The sequence below is a fragment of the Pleuronectes platessa genome, chromosome 17 (genome assembly GCF_947347685.1).
Source record: "Pleuronectes platessa chromosome 17, fPlePla1.1, whole genome shotgun sequence".
NCBI lineage: Eukaryota > Metazoa > Chordata > Actinopteri > Pleuronectiformes > Pleuronectidae > Pleuronectes > Pleuronectes platessa.
In genome coordinates, this window is record NC_070642.1 from 6,289,976 (window position 1) to 6,308,275 (window position 18,300).

An 18,300-nucleotide genomic window follows, 5' to 3' on the forward strand; every position below is an offset into this window, starting at 1 on the left:
GAATCTTACACACTGAACCTTTAAAGGGGACATATTATGAAAATTCCACTTTTGTATTGCTTCTACCTGTTAATTTGTGTATCTGGCATGTCTACCGACCCAAAAACTCTGGAAAAAAACAACTCCTGCGATTTGTTATGGTTCCTCTTTGTCAGAAACGTCATGCTTGAGTGACTGCGAGTGAGCTTCCGTATCCTTCTCTCGTCACCGGCGAAATGGGAGTCTCTCTTACATGGCCTTGTCCCCCATCTCACCCCCCGCCCCCCTACACTCATTATAGATACGATATTTGCCTGAGGGTCACTTTTCCATAACTTGGAGACCCCCATGTCCCTGCGGCGGAGAGTCAGGCAGCGGAGAGTCAGGCGGCCGAATCCTGCCTGCGACAGCCCCAGCCTCGCAGGCAGGATTCGGCCCGCCTGACTCTGGTTCGAAACGATATGGTTGCAAGATTGGATCCTTGTCTCCAGTAGCCATATTTGTACAGAGGTAATGGATAGCCTAAAATTCGGGTGCTCATATCTCGTGGAGGAGGGAGGGGGGGAGCTGGCTAATTAGCTTTTAAAGGAACAGGCACTCAAAACAGGTCAATCTGAGGAGGGCAGTTTTACATTATCCTTGTGGTATATTGACCAAAACATGTGACAGACATTTCATTAAGGCCCCAAGGAACCATATCAACTTGTGGTAAAATGGGCATAATATGTCCCCTTTAAATAACAGTTTCTATTGTATTTTGGGGAAATGGTCACTACGACGGATGTGAACACTAAAACAGTTTCAACAGCTGTAACAAGTAAGTGTCCCACTATGCTATAACAAGGGGGTCAGTGTTTGACTTCATGAAGTCGTCCACTAACTGGACGGTTGCTGTTCAATTCCTGGCTCCTTCAGTATGCATTTAATCGTGTCCTTGAGCAAGAACATGAACCCCTATTTGCCCCAGTGTGTGAATGTAGTGTAAAAGAAAAATATGCAACATATAGTAGATGTTGTGCAATAGTAGGAGTAGAATTGACGTTGGCTAATTATTAATAATCATGAAATATGATTATTAAAATAACAATTATTTTATTAAAAATAATCAAAAATGATAAAGCTATTAATTAAGAAATGTAACACATTTAATTAGAAATGATACGGTTATCCATTAATAATAGTTAAAATAATTAATGAAAACAATAAAATTATCAATCAAGAATAATACAAATCTGTAATCATTGCTTATTGTCGCGGGGCACCACCCTGGTTACAGGGACCAACGATACAATCTATAAATATCAGTCTCATAATGATAAATGTCAAATCAATAATCTCAATATTTAATATTAATAATTATTTAATTAACAGTGAAGGCTACTAAGTTCGAGCACAGGCAATCATAATCCAGCTGCAATCACATACATATGCACAAATAATCACAGACTACAGATACTTTAATTACAAAAGCATTTATTAAAAAGGGGAAATAAAGTTAATGTTATTCAATGATTCATCATTTTAACAAGCTCCGATATTTCAAAGATAAACACAGCAGCAGCACTTATCACAATTCAGAAAATACATGTAAAACCGGCGGTCTACCTATGTATGTCTGTCTCGGTGTGTGTGTGTGTGTCTGTGTCAAAGTGTCTCTCTGTGTGTGTGTGTGTCTATGTGTATGCATGTGAAATACAGTTAGTGTTATTTAATGATTCATCATTTTAACAAACTCCCATATTTCAAAGATAACAACAGCAGCCGCTTATCACAACTTAGAAAAACACATGTATTCATCTATGTGTATCTGTGTGTGTGTATCTGTCTGTGTCTATCAATGTGTCTCTGTGTCTGTGTGGGTGTGTCTGTGTGTGTGTGTGTGTGGGTGTGTGAGAGAGCGAGAGAGAGAGAGAGAAAAAGAAAGGGGGCGTGGCGATGACGCAGTCACTTGGTGACGTCACATCTAAGATGGCGGCCGATCATGATTCGTGGAATCAAGGCCTAAAAACTCTCAAAATGGCGGATTGACTACAAAACAAGATGGCGGAGCCGTTATGAATTTAGAGCCAGAATGGGAGGAGAGGGAGAGAGGAGGCGTGGCAATAATAGATTCAAAATGGTGGTTTAACTTGCGTTATTCAAAATGGAGTCTATGTTAATGACACCATGTGGCCGGAGCTCACACTGGTGGTCGTCACATGAATTGCACCAAGGGATTTTCAGACAAAGAGAATTCTTTGTCTCTGCTTTGGCGTTCGGCCGCATGGCTTCCAGATGTGTCCAGCCTCTCTGAATATAGATTTAACTATGTTACATGAACTGTATTCTAAATACAGATCGGATGTGTGTATAGGTCGGTTTAGAAGGAGAGAGAGAGAGAGCATACAAGGAGAGAGCAAAGCTCTTAAAAGCACCGTCAGAGACAAGTTACATTTACTTTACCACTCAGCACCCAAGTGGCGTTGTGTGCTGAGGTTTGACCGGTAAAGTCTCTTTAAAGTTGTTCAAACGGTCACAATGAGCTGGAGACGCTGCTCACGGCGCTTAAAAACTGTGGCACAAGGCCGTAACCGGAAACCGGAAGTGGCGAATCGCCGCTAAACATTAGAGACTCGGCGGTCTCATACAAAACAAATACATTCAAGTATTAAAACAATACGCTACGTATTAGATTAACATCTGCCCAGACAATAAAGCCTCTTACTGTACCACCCTCGCGGTGTGCATGCGCGTCGGGCCAGTGAATCACGTGGTCTCTCAAGCGGTCTTCGGCCGCTGGACCGGACAAACAGCGGATTTTCTCGTGCTGCTTCGACGGGATGAACGACGTCCTTCCTCTTCAGGGATGTGGAGCTCGAGCTCCTCAGCGGAATGAATCTCGCGCTTCTGCAGGGGACGGCTGTGGAAGCCGTTTGTAGATCGTTGGGAAAAGAAAAATAAAGTCCGTGGGGAAAGTGGAACTGAGTCTGAGATTGTTCCGTGTGCAATTTCCTGTTTGGTCTTTTCAAGTTAAAAGAGCAAAAGTCCTTTTGAAAATAAAAACGTCGACTGAATAAAGAAATAAAAGAAATGAAAATAAAATAACTCTGGTTGATAAACTAAAAGTTAAGGTTGCCCCCGTTAGCAACTGAATCAGCTGGGAGGCCCCGAAGGGGGGGCCTGGTGTTGTCTTCAGAGCAGGGTAAAAATGGCTGCGATGTTTGGTGTCTCAGTGGTTTTGTTCTACCTGAGAGGTCCTCCTCCTTGAGGAGTTGGTCATAGGATGATGCTGGCTTTAAGCCAATTGAGTGTCAGAAATGGATCTGAGTGGGCGGGGCTTGGAACTGAGCAGGGGCTTCTGGGAAAACCCCAGGACATTTTTCCACCACCAGGGGGAGATTCTTGAGCCTGCAGGAGGATGTTTTCCCGCCCAAAGTTTAACAACCCTTTGTTCCCCTCGGCTCCAGTGTCTGGTGGCACCCCGCTGGGCTCTGGCCCAACATAGAGCTCTTTCAATGCATTTGTGAATGGATGAATGCAGCATTTGAATGGTTGATGAATTGAACAGATAATCTGAGCATGAATTATTCCCATGTTTCATTAAGCATTTAATTGTTTGTAAAATGATCATTGCAGATACAACACATATGCCCACCACAACTTCTGCAACAACAACTGTAAGTCTTGCATATATAATAACATTAATTGACTAAATATCAAAAAGACAAAATATAACTATGTATTTACTGTAGAGCCTCTGTAGCCATTTTTCCTCTGCAGGTATATTAACATGTATACATTTTAATTTGACATAAGTCTGAATCCTGATAGAAAGTATAAATCTGTTGTTTACCTGTTCTTGTCATTGCAGGGCAACGCATTAGGTGAGTCATTTGCCAACATTGTCATAAATTAAATACAATTTTTCAGAAACCTCCGTATATTGGACAAGAATTAAGGGGCTGAGTTCACCATTATGTAAATAGGCCAAATTGTGTAGAATTTTTGATACATTACAATAGAACTGTTAGCAGATTCCTCATGGGGCAGATCCTTGGGCGGGGCAAAGCGGGGATTAGCCCCAGCTGATATCTGATTGGTCCCTGAAGTGCCCCTGTCCCATCAGTCATTTTTATATAAAAGAATCACTTTATAATTATATTACAATAAATGTGACAATTTGCAGCATTTCCCACAGAATTAATTCAGTCTAAGGCAGTAGCAGGTATAAAAGTGCATGCGCATGAAGGTCACTCTCATGCCCAACATTTTTTAAAGCCGTTTTCAGACATTTGGCTACAGAAGTTTACCAGTAGTCTGCCTTTCACACATGCAAAACAAAGCGGTGAAAGGGATCTATTGACAGAATTTGAATCTAAAATAATCCTAGTGATCTTTTCACTAGTGTGTTTCATCTAAATTGTACGAAATGTTGTTTTCTGTTCTTTAGAAAAGGCCCTTTATATTTAAATACTTCATATTTTCATCAGGGGCGGGTCTTCTTGGAGGCCGCCATGTTTTTAACAGTCGTCCAAAGTGGACAAACTAAACACCTTTTGAATATTTATGTCAACTGAAGGCTACCCCATATTCTCTGTCATGCTTTGAAGGGGCGAGTGAGATGAGGAGTATTCAGCTGAAAAATGCAACTTCTCCAATAGAGATCACTAGATTCTACACACTGAAACTTTAAAGCTGACTAAAAAGGAGGGAGGTCCACACAGCAACCCTTTAAATAAAAGATGATTTATTGGAATCAAATCAAAATTATGCAAGGCATAGTAGGTTTATTCAGTAATCAACAGTGAGGGGTGGGTGTCGGGTGATGTGTGACTGCAGGTGTGAGTTAAAGGTTCTCTGAGTAGAATGTATGGATATCTAGTGGTGAAGTTGCATGTTGCAGCTGAATACCCCTCACCTCACCCTTCCCCTCCAAACATGAAAGAGTACCTGTGGTAGCCTTCAGTTGTCATAAAAACTCAAAGGTATTTAGTTTGTCCAGTTTGAGCTACTGTAGAAAACGTGGATGCATCCGTAGAGAGGACCCGTTCCTGATGTAAATATAAAGTTTCTGAACCATCAAGGGCCAATTCTTGAGTAAAGAAATCAATAATCATACGGTTTACATGATCCACATGTGACAACATCACTAGGATTTTTTCATATTTTATTTCTGCCAATAAATCCCTTTTACCTGAATCTTACACACTGAACCTTTAAAGGGGACATATGATGAAAATTCAACTATTGTATTGCTTCTACCTGTTAATTTGTGTATCTGGCATGTCTACCGACCCAAAAACTCTGGAAAAAAACAACTCCTGCGATTTGTTATGGTTCCTCTTTGTCAGAAACGTCATGCTTGAGTGACTGCGAGTGAGCTTCCGTATCCTTCTCTCGTCACAGGCGAAATGGGAGTCTCTCTTACATGGCCTTGTCCCCCATCTCACCCCCGCCCCCCTTCACTCATTATAGATACGATATTTGCCTGAGGGTCACTTTTCCATAACTTGGAGACCCCCATGTCCCTGCGGCGGAGAGTCAGGCAGCGGAGAGTCAGGCGGGCCGAATCCTGCCTGCGACAGGCCCAGCCTAGCAGGCAGGATTCGGCCCGCCTGACTCTGGTTCGAAACGATATGGTTGCAAGATTGGATCTTCGTCTCCAGTAGCCATATTTCTACAGAGGTAATGGATAGCCTAAAATTCGGGCGCTCATATCTCGTGGAGGAGGGAGGAGGGGAGCTGGCTAATTAGCTTTTAAAGGAACAGGCACTCAAAACAGGTCAATCTGAGGAGGGCAGTTTTAAATTATCCTTGTGGTATATTGACCAAAACATGTGACAGACATTTCATTAAGGCCCCAAGGAACCATATCAACTTGTGGTAAAATGGGCATAATATGTCCCCTTTAAATAACAGTTTCTATTGTATTTTGGGGAAATGGTCACTACGACGGATGTGAACACTAAAACAGTTTCAACAGCTGTAACAAGTAAGTGTCCCACTATGCTATAACAAGGGGGTCAGTGTTTGACTTCATGAAGTCGTCCACTAACTGGACGGTTGCTGTTCAATTCCTGGCTCCTTCAGTATGCATTTAATCCTGTCCTTGAGCAAGAACATGAACCCCTATTTGCCCCAGTGTGTGAATGTAGTGTAAAAGAAAAATATGCAACATATAGTAGAGCTCTTTCAATGCATTTGTGAATGGATGAATGCAGCATTTGAATGGTTGATGAATTGAACAGATAATCTGAGCATGAATTATTCCCATGTTTCATTAAGCATTTAATTGTTTGTAAAATGATCATTGCAGATACAACACATATGCCCACCACAATTGCTGCAACAACAACTGTAAGTCTTGCATATATAATAACATTAATTGACTAAATATCAAAAAGACAAAATATAACTTTGTATTTACTGTAGAGCCTCTGTAGCCATTTTTCCTTTGCAGGTATATTAACATGTATACATTTTAATTTGACATAAGTCTGAATCCTGATAGAAAGTATAAATCTGTTGTTTACCTGTTCTTGTCATTGCAGGTCAACGCATTAGGTGAGTAATTTGCCAACATTGTCATAAATTAAATACAATTTTTCAGAAACCTCCGTATATTGGACAAGAATTAAGGGGCTGAGTTCAGCATTATGTAAATAGGCCAAATTGTGTAGAATTTTAGATACATTACAATAGAACTGTTAGCAGATTCCTCATGGGGCAGATCCTTGGGCGGGGCAAAGGGTGGATTAGCCCCAGCTGATATCTGATTGGTCCCTGAAGTGCCCCTGTCCCATCAGTCATTTTTATATAAAAGAATCACTTTATAATTATATTACAATAAATGTGACAATTTGCAGCATTTCCCACAGAATTAATTCAGTCTAAGGCAGTAGCAGGTATAAAAGTGCATGCGCATGAAGGTCACTCTCATGCCCAACATTTTTTAAAGCTGTTTTCAGACATTTGGCTACAGAAGTTTACCAGTAGTCTGCCTTTCACACATGCAAAACAAAGCGGTGAAAGGGATCTATTGACAGAATTTGAATCTAAAATAATCCTAGTGATCTTTTCACTAGTGTGTTTCATCTAAATTGTACGAATTGTTGTTTTCTGTTCTTTAGAAAAGGCCCTTTATATTTAAATACTTCATGTTTTCATCAGGGGCGGGTCTTCTTGGAGGCCGCCATGTTTTTAACAGTCGTCCAAAGTGGACAAACTAAACACCTTTTGAATATTTATGTCAACTGAAGGCTTCCCCATGTTCTGTGTCATACTTGGAAGGGGCGAGTGAGATGAGGAGTATTCAGCTGTAACATGCAACTTCTCCAATAGAGATCACTAGATTCTACACACTGAAACTTTAAAGCTGACTAAAAAGGAGGGAGGTCCACACAGCAACGATATTTGCTGATATTTGCCTGAGGGTCACTTTTCCATAACTTGGAGACCCCCATGTCCCTGCGGCGGAGAGTCAGGCAGCGGAGAGTCAGGCGGCCGAATCCTGCCTGCGACATGCCCAGCCTCGCAGGCAGGATTCGGCCCGCCTGACTCTGGTTCGAAACGATATGGTTGCAATATTGGATCCTCGTCTCCAGTAGCCATATTTCTACAGAGGTAATGGATAGCCTAAAATTCGGGCGCTCATATCTCGTGGAGGAGGGAGGAGGGGAGCTGGCTAATTAGCTTTTAAAGGAACAGGCACTCAAAACAGGTCAATCTGAGGAGGGCAGTTTTAAATTATCCTTGTGGTATATTGACCAAAACATGTGACAGACATTTCATTAAGGCCCCAAGGAACCATATCAACTTGTGGTAAAATGGGCATAATATGTCCCCTTTAAATAACAGTTTCTATTGTATTTTGGGGAAATGGTCACTACGACGGATGTGAACACTAAAACAGTTTCAACAGCTGTAACAAGTAAGTGTCCCACTATGCTATAACAAGGGGGTCAGTGTTTGACTTCATGAAGTCGTCCACTAACTGGACGGTTGCTGTTCAATTCCTGTCTCCTTCAGTATGCATTTAATCCTGTCCTTGAGCAAGAACATGAACCCCTATTTGCCCCAGTGTGTGAATGTAGTGTAAAAGAAAAATATGCAACATATAGTAGAGCTCTTTCAATGCATTTGTGAATGGATGAATGCAGCATTTGAATGGTTGATGAATTGAACAGATAATCTGAGCATGAATTATTCCCATGTTTCATTAAGCATTTAATTGTTTGTAAAATGATCATTGCAGATACAACACATATGCCCACCACAATTGCTGCAACAACAACTGTAAGTCTTGCATATATAATAACATTAATTGACGAAATATCAAAAAGACAAAATATAACTTTGTATTTACTGTAGAGCCTCTGTAGCCATTTTTCCTTTGCAGGTATATTAACATGTATACATTTTAATTTGACATAAGTCTGAATCCTGATAGAAAGTTTAAATCTGTTGTTTACCTGTTCTTGTCATTGCAGGACAACGCATTAGGTGAGTAATTTGCCAACATTGTCATAAATTAAATACAATTTTTCAGAAACCTCCGTATATTGGACAAGAATTAAGGGGCTGAGTTCACCATTATATAAATAGGCCAAATTGTGTAGAATTTTAGATACATTACAATAGAACTGTTAGCAGATTCCTCATGGGGCAGATCCTTGAGCGGGGCAAAGGGGGGATTAGCCCCAGCTGATATCTGATTGGTCCCTGAAGTGCCCCTGTCCCATCAGTCATTTTTATATAAAAGAATCACTTTATAATTATTTTACAATAAATGTGACAATTTGCAGCATTTCCCACAGAATTAATTCAGTCTAAGATAGTAGCAGGTATAAAAGTGCATGCGCATGAAGGTCTCCCTCATGCCCAACATTTTTTAAAGCCGTTTTCAGACATTTGGCTACAGAAGTTTACCAATAGTCTGCCTTTCACACATGCAAAACAAAGCGGTGAAAGGGATCTATTGACAGAATTTGAATCTAAAATAATACTAGTGATCTTTTCACTAGTGTGTTTCATCTAAATTGTACGAATTGTTGTTTTCTGTTCTTTAGAAAAGGCCCTTTATATTTAAATACTTCATATTTTCATCAGGGGCGGGTCTTCTCGGAGGCCCCCATGTTTTTAACAGTCGTCCAAAGTGGACAAACTAAACACCTTTTGAATATTTATGTCAACTGAAGGCTTCCCCATGTTCTGTGTCATGCTTGGAAGGGGCGAGTGAGATGAGGAGTATTCAGCTGTAACATGCAACTTCTCCAATAGAGATCACTAGATTCTACACAGTGAAACTTTAAAGCTGACTAAAAAGGAGGGAGGTCCACACAGCAACCCTTTAAATAAAAGATTATTTATTGGAATCAAATCACAATTAAGCAAGGCATAGTAGGTTTATTCAGTAATCAACAGTGAGGGGTGGGTGTCGGGTGATTTGTGACTGCAGGTGTGAGTTAAAGGTTCTGTGAGTAGAATGTATGGATATCTAGTGGTGAAGTTGCATGTTGCAGCTGAATACCCCTCACCTCACCATTCCCCTCCAAACATGAAAGAGTACCTGTGGTAGCCTTCAGTTGTCATAAAAACTCAAAGGTATTTAGTTTGTCCAGTTTGAGCTACTGTAGAAAACGTGGATGCATCCGTAGAGAGGACCCGTTCCTAATGTAAATATAAAGTTTCTGAACTATCAAGGGCCAATTCTTGAGTAAAGAAATCAATAATCATACGGTTTACATGATCCACATGTGCAGTGATGCCGGTAACGCGCTACTTAGTAACGCGTTACTCTAATCTGACCACTTTTTTCAGTAACGAGTAATCTAATGCGTTACTATTTCCAAACCAGTAATCAGATTAAAATGACTTGTCCAAGTCACCTTGCGTTACTATTTCGGTATTTGTGGTTAACCCGCTGGGCACGTCCTGCGGCTGGGGGAGCAGTCGCCCCGTCGCCCTCCTCACTACGCCGCCGGAGGCTCGGTGTGCGGCACGCCTCGACGTTTTTTTAGGGGGGGAGGTGCTCATCCGCGGTGCGGGGGCTTTCCTACTAGTATGCCGCGGGGCGGTGTCCGTCGGCGCTGCGGAAGGCGGGGACCGGTTGGAGGGGACCGGGTACGGCGGTCGGCGGCAGCGACTCTGGACGCGTGTCGGTCCAGTCAGATCACCTCAGCTACAGCGCCCGTTGGGGGAACCCTCCGTTCGCGCGGGGGGGGACCTCCGGCGGTGTCTAATAAAGTTAGTGTTGGCAAAACCGGTTGTCATTTTTATGTTGAGGCGGCGGGGGTTTTGTCGGCAGCTGCTGAATGTAACTAATAAAGTAACTTGTAATCTAACTTAGTTACTTTTAAAATCAAGTAACTTGTAATCTAACTTAGTTACTTTTAAAATCAAGTAACTTGTAAAGTAACTAAGTTACTTTTTCAAAGTAACTATGGCAACACTGCACATGTGACAACATCACTAGGATTTTTTCATATTTTATTTCTGCCAATAAACCCCTTTTACCTGAATCTTACACACTGAACCTTTAAAGGGGACATATTATGAAAATTCCACTTTTGTATTGCTTCTACCTGTTAATTTGTGTATCTGGCATGTCTACCGACCCAAAAACTCTGGAAAAAAACAACTCCTGCGATTTGTTATGGTTCCTCTTTGTCAGAAACGTCATGCTTGAGTGACTGCGAGTGAGCTTCCGTATCCTTCTCTCGTCACAGGCGAAATGGGAGTCTCTCTTACATGGCCTTGTCCCCCATCTCACCCCCCGCCCCCCTACACTCATTATAGATACGATATTTGCCTGAGGGTCACTTTTCCATAACTTGGAGACCCCCATGTCCCTGCGGCGGAGAGTCAGGCAGCGGAGAGTCAGGCGGCCGAATCCTGCCTGCGACAGCCCCAGCCTCGCAGGCAGGATTCGGCCCGCCTGACTCTGGTTCGAAACGATATGGTTGCATGATTGGATCCTTGTCTCCAGTAGCCATATTTGTACAGAGGTAATGGATAGCCTAAAATTCGGGTGCTCATATCTCGTGGAGGAGGGAGGGGGGGAGCTGGCTAATTAGCTTTTAAAGGAACAGGCACTCAAAACAGGTCAATCTGAGGAGGGCAGTTTTACATTATCCTTGTGGTATATTGACCAAAACATGTGACAGACATTTCATTAAGGCCCCAAGGAACCATATCAACTTGTGGTAAAATGGGCATAATATGTCCCCTTTAAATAACAGTTTCTATTGTATTTTGGGGAAATGGTCACTACGACGGATGTGAACACTAAAACAGTTTCAACAGCTGTAACAAGTAAGTGTCCCACTATGCTATAACAAGGGGGTCAGTGTTTGACTTCATGAAGTCGTCCACTAACTGGACGGTTGCTGTTCAATTCCTGGCTCCTTCAGTATGCATTTAATCCTGTCCTTGAGCAAGAACATGAACCCCTATTTGCCCCAGTGTGTGAATGTAGTGTAAAAGAAAAATATGCAACATATAGTAGAGCTCTTTCAATGCATTTGTGAATGGATGAATGCAGCATTTGAATGGTTGATGAATTGAACAGATAATCTGAGCATGAATTATTCCCATGTTTCATTAAGCATTTAATTGTTTGTAAAATGATCATTGCAGATACAACACATATGCCCACCACAATTGCTGCAACAACAACTGTAAGTCTTGCATATATAATAACATTAATTGACGAAATATCAAAAAGACAAAATATAACTTTGTATTTACTGTAGAGCCTCTGTAGCCATTTTTCCTTTGCAGGTATATTAACATGTATACATTTTAATTTGACATAAGTCTGAATCCTGATAGAAAGTTTAAATCTGTTGTTTACCTGTTCTTGTCATTGCAGGACAACGCATTAGGTGAGTAATTTGCCAACATTGTCATAAATTAAATACAATTTTTCAGAAACCTCCGTATATTGGACAAGAATTAAGGGGCTGAGTTCACCATTATATAAATAGGCCAAATTGTGTAGAATTTTAGATACATTACAATAGAACTGTTAGCAGATTCCTCATGGGGCAGATCCTTGGGCGGGGCAAAGGGGGGATTAGCCCCAGCTGATATCTGATTGGTCCCTGAAGTGCCCCTGTCCCATCAGTCATTTTTATATAAAAGAATCACTTTATAATTATTTTACAATAAATGTGACAATTTGCAGCATTTCCCACAGAATTAATTCAGTCTAAGATAGTAGCAGGTATAAAAGTGCATGCGCATGAAGGTCTCCCTCATGCCCAACATTTTTTAAAGCCGTTTTCAGACATTTGGCTACAGAAGTTTACCAATAGTCTGCCTTTCACACATGCAAAACAAAGCGGTGAAAGGGATCTATTGACAGAATTTGAATCTAAAATAATACTAGTGATCTTTTCACTAGTGTGTTTCATCTAAATTGTACGAATTGTTGTTTTCTGTTCTTTAGAAAAGGCCCTTTATATTTAAATACTTCATATTTTCATCAGGGGCGGGTCTTCTCGGAGGCCGCCATGTTTTTAACAGTCGTCCAAAGTGGACAAACTAAACACCTTTTGAATATTTATGTCAACTGAAGGCTTCCCCATGTTCTGTGTCATGCTTGGAAGGGGCGAGTGAGATGAGGAGTATTCAGCTGTAACATGCAACTTCTCCAATAGAGATCACTAGATTCTACACAGTGAAACTTTAAAGCTGACTAAAAAGGAGGGAGGTCCACACAGCAACCCTTTAAATAAAAGATTATTTATTGGAATCAAATCACAATTAAGCAAGGCATAGTAGGTTTATTCAGTAATCAACAGTGAGGGGTGGGTGTCGGGTGATTTGTGACTGCAGGTGTGAGTTAAAGGTTCTGTGAGTAGAATGTATGGATATCTAGTGGTGAAGTTGCATGTTGCAGCTGAATACCCCTCACCTCACCATTCCCCTCCAAACATGAAAGAGTACCTGTGGTAGCCTTCAGTTGTCATAAAAACTCAAAGGTATTTAGTTTGTCCAGTTTGAGCTACTGTAGAAAACGTGGATGCATCCGTAGAGAGGACCCGTTCCTAATGTAAATATAAAGTTTCTGAACTATCAAGGGCCAATTCTTGAGTAAAGAAATCAATAATCATACGGTTTACATGATCCACATGTGCAGTGATGCCGGTAACGCGCTACTTAGTAACGCGTTACTCTAATCTGACCACTTTTTTCAGTAACGAGTAATCTAACGCGTTACTATTTCCAAACCAGTAATCAGATTAAAATGACTTGTCCAAGTCACCTTGCGTTACTATTTCGGTATTTGTGGTTAACCCGCTGGGCACGTCCTGCGGCTGGGGGAGCAGTCGCCCCGTCGCCCTCCTCACTACGCCGCCGGAGGCTCGGTGTGCGGCACGCCTCGACGTTTTTTTAGGGGGGGAGGTGCTCATCCGCGGTGCGGGGGCTTTCCTTCTAGTATGCCGCGGGGCGGTGTCCGTCGGCGCTGCGGAAGGCGGGGACCGGTTGGAGGGGACCGGGTACGGCGGTCGGCGGCAGCGACTCTGGACGCGTGTCGGTCCAGTCAGATCACCTCAGCTACAGCGCCCGTTGGGGGAACCCTCCGTTCGCGCGGGGGGGGGGGGGGGGGGACCTCCGGCGGTGTCTAATAAAGTTAGTGTTGGCAAAACCGGTTGTCATTTTTATGTTGAGGCGGCGGGGGTTTTGTCGGCAGCTGCTGAATGTAACTAATAAAGTAACTTGTAATCTAACTTAGTTACTTTTAAAATCAAGTAACTTGTAATCTAACTTAGTTACTTTTAAAATCAAGTAACTTGTAAAGTAACTAAGTTACTTTTTCAAAGTAACTATGGCAACACTGCACATGTGACAACATCACTAGGATTTTTTCATATTTTATTTCTGCCAATAAACCCCTTTTACCTGAATCTTACACACTGAACCTTAAAAGGGGACATATTATGAAAATTCCACTTTTGTATTGCTTCTACCTGTTAATTTGTGTATCTGGCATGTCTACCGACCCAAAAACTCTGGAAAAAAACAACTCCTGCGATTTGTTATGGTTCCTCTTTGTCAGAAACGTCATGCTTGAGTGACTGCGAGTGAGCTTCCGTATCCTTCTCTCGTCACAGGCGAAATGGGAGTCTCTCTTACATGGCCTTGTCCCCCATCTCACCCCCCGCCCCCCTACACTCATTATAGATACGATATTTGCCTGAGGGTCACTTTTCCATAACTTGGAGACCCCCATGTCCCTGCGGCGGAGAGTCAGGCAGCGGAGAGTCAGGCGGGCCGAATCCTGCCTGCGACAGGCCCAGCCTAGCAGGCAGGATTCGGCCCGCCTGACTCTGGTTCGAAACGATATGGTTGCAAGATTGGATCTTCGTCTCCAGTAGCCATATTTCTACAGAGGTAATGGATAGCCTAAAATTCGGGCGCTCATATCTCGTGGAGGAGGGAGGAGGGGAGCTGGCTAATTAGCTTTTAAAGGAACAGGCACTCAAAACAGGTCAATCTGAGGAGGGCAGTTTTAAATTATCCTTGTGGTATATTGACCAAAACATGTGACAGACATTTCATTAAGGCCCCAAGGAACCATATCAACTTGTGGTAAAATGGGCATAATATGTCCCCTTTAAATAACAGTTTCTATTGTATTTTGGGGAAATGGTCACTACGACGGATGTGAACACTAAAACAGTTTCAACAGCTGTAACAAGTAAGTGTCCCACTATGCTATAACAAGGGGGTCAGTGTTTGACTTCATGAAGTCGTCCACTAACTGGACGGTTGCTGTTCAATTCCTGGCTCCTTCAGTATGCATTTAATCGTGTCCTTGAGCAAGAACATGAACCCCTATTTGCCCCAGTGTGTGAATGTAGTGTAAAAGAAAAATATGCAACATATAGTAGAGCTCTTTCAATGCATTTGTGAATGGATGAATGCAGCATTTGAATGGTTGATGAATTGAACAGATAATCTGAGCATGAATTATTCCCATGTTTCATTAAGCATTTAATTGTTTGTAAAATGATCATTGCAGATACAACACATATGCCCACCACAACTTCTGCAACAACAACTGTAAGTCTTGCATATATAATAACATTAATTGACTAAATATCAAAAAGACAAAATATAACTATGTATTTACTGTAGAGCCTCTGTAGCCATTTTTCCTCTGCAGGTATATTAACATGTATACATTTTAATTTGACATAAGTCTGAATCCTGATAGAAAGTATAAATCTGTTGTTTACCTGTTCTTGTCATTGCAGGACAACGCATTAGGTGAGTAATTTGCCAACATTGTCATAAATTAAATACAATTTTTCAGAAACCTCCGTATATTGGACAAGAATTAAGGGGCTGAGTTCACCATTATATAAATAGGCCAAATTGTGTAGAATTTTAGATACATTACAATAGAACTGTTAGCAGATTCCTCATGGGGCAGATCCTTGGGTGGGGCAAAGGGGGGATTAGCCCCAGCTGATATCTGATTGGTCCCTGAAGTGCCCCTGTCCCATCAGTTTTTTTTATATAAAAGAATCACTTTATAATTATTTTACAATAAATGTGACAATTTGCAGCATTTCCCACAGAATTAATTCAGTCTAAGGCAGTAGCAGGTATAAAAGTGCATGCGCATGAAGGTCACTCTCATGCCCAACATTTTTTAAAGCCGTTTTCAGACATTTGGCTACAGAAGTTTACCAGTAGTCTGCCTTTCACACATGCAAAACAAAGCGGTGAAAGGGATCTATTGACAGAATTTGAATCTAAAATAATCCTAGTGATCTTTTCACTAGTGTGTTTCATCTAAATTGTACGAATTGTTGTTTTCTGTTCTTTAGAAAAGGCCCTTTATATTTAAATACTTCATATTTTCATCAGGGGCGGGTCTTCTTGGAGGCCGCCATGTTTTTAACAGTCGTCCAAAGTGGACAAACTAAACAACTTTGGAATATTTATGTCAACTGAAGGCTTCCCCATGTTCTGTGTCATGCTTGGAAGGGGCGAGTGAGATGAGGAGTATTCAGCTGTAACATGCAACTTCTCCAATAGAGATCACTAGATTCTACACACTGAAACTTTAAAGCTGACTAAAAAGGAGGGAGGTCCACACAGCAACCCTTTAAATAAAAGATGATTTATTGGAATCAAATCAAAATTAAGCAAGGCATAGTAGGTTTATTCAGTAATCAACAGTGAGGGGTGGGTGTCGGGTGATGTGTGACTGCAGGTGTGAGTTAAAGGTTCTCTGAGTAGAATGTATGGATATCTAGTGGTGAAGTTGCATGTTGCAGCTGAATACCCCTCACCTCACCCTTCCCCTCCAAACATGAAAGAGTACCTGTGGTAGCCTTCATTTCTCATAAAAACTCAAAGGTATTTAGTTTGTCCAGTTTGAGCTACTGTAAAAAACGTGGATGCGTCCGTAGAGAGGACCCGTTCCTGATGTAAATATAAAGTTTCTGAACCATCAAGGGCCAATTCTTGAGTAAAGAAATCAATAATCATACGGTTTACATGATCCACATGTGACAACATCACTAGGATTTTTTCATATTTTATTTCTGCCAATAAATCCCTTTTACCTGAATCTTACACACTGAACCTTTAAAGGGGACATATGATGAAAATTCCACTTTTGTATTGCTTCTACCTGTTAATTTGTGTATCTGGCATGTCTACCGATCTAAAAACTCTGGAAAAAAACAACTCCTGCGATTTGTTATGGTTCCTCTTTGTCAGAAATGTCATGCTTGAGTGATTGCGAGTGAGCTTCCGTATCCTTCTCTCGTCACAGGCGAAATGGGAGTCTCTCTTACATGGCCTTGTCCCCCATCTCACCCCCCGCCCCCCTACACTCATTATAGATACGTTATTTGCCTGAGGGTCACTTTTCCATAACTTGGAGACCCCCATGTCCCTGCGGCGGAGAGTCAGGCAGCGGAGAGTCAGGCGGGCCGAATCCTGCCTGCGACAGGCCCAGCCTAGCAGGCAGGATTCGGCCCGCCTGACTCTGGTTCGAAACGATATGGTTGCAAAATTGGATCCTCGTCTCCAGTAGCCATATTTCTACAGAGGTAATGGATAGCCTAAAATTCGGGCGCTCATATCTCGTGGAGGAGGGAGGAGGGGAGCTGGCTAATTAGCTTTTAAAGGAACAGGCACTCAAAACAGGTCAATCTGAGGAGGGCAGTTTTAAATTATCCTTGTGGTATATTGACCAAAACATGTGACAGACATTCCATTAAGGCCCCAAGGAACCATATCAACTTGTGGTAAAATGGGCATAATATGTCCCCTTTAAATAACAGTTTCTATTGTATTTTGGGGAAATGGTCACTACGACGGATGTGAACACTAAAACAGTTTCAACAGCTGTAACAAGTAAGTGTCCCACTATGCTATAACAAGGGGGTCAGTGTTTGACTTCATGAAGTCGTCCACTAACTGGACGGTTGCTGTTCAATTCCTGGCTCCTTCAGTATGCATTTAATCGTGTCCTTGAGCAAGAACATGAACCCCTATTTGCCCCAGTGTGTGAATGTAGTGTAAAAGAAAAATATGCAACATATAGTAGAGCTCTTTCAATGCATTTGTGAATGGATGAATGCAGCATTTGAATGGTTAATGAATTGAACAGATAATCTGAGCATGAATTATTCCCATGTTTCATTAAGCATTTAATTGTTTGTAAAATGATCATTGCAGATACAACACATATGCCCACCACAACTTCTGCAACAACAACTGTAAGTCTTGCATATATAATAACATTAATTGACTAAATATCAAAAAGACAAAATATAACTATGTATTTACTGTAGAGCCTCTGTAGCCATTTTTCCTCTGCAGGTATATTAACATGTATACATTTTAATTTGACATAAGTCTGAATCCTGATAGAAAGTATAAATCTGTTGTTTACCTGTTCTTGTCATTGCAGGACAACGCATTAGGTGAGTAATTTGCCAACATTGTCATAAATTAAATACAATTTTTCAGAAACCTCCGTATATTGGACAAGAATTAAGGGGCTGAGTTCACCATTATATAAATAGGCCAAATTGTGTAGAATTTTAGATACATTACAATAGAACTGTTAGCAGATTCCTCATGGGGCAGATCCTTGGGTGGGGCAAAGGGGGGATTAGCCCCAGCTGATATCTGATTGGTCCCTGAAGTGCCCCTGTCCCATCAGTTTTTTTTATATAAAAGAATCACTTTATAATTATATTACAATAAATGTGACAATTTGCAGCATTTCCCACAGAATTAATTCAGTCTAAGGCAGTAGCAGGTATAAAAGTGCATGCGCATGAAGGTCACTCTCATGCCCAA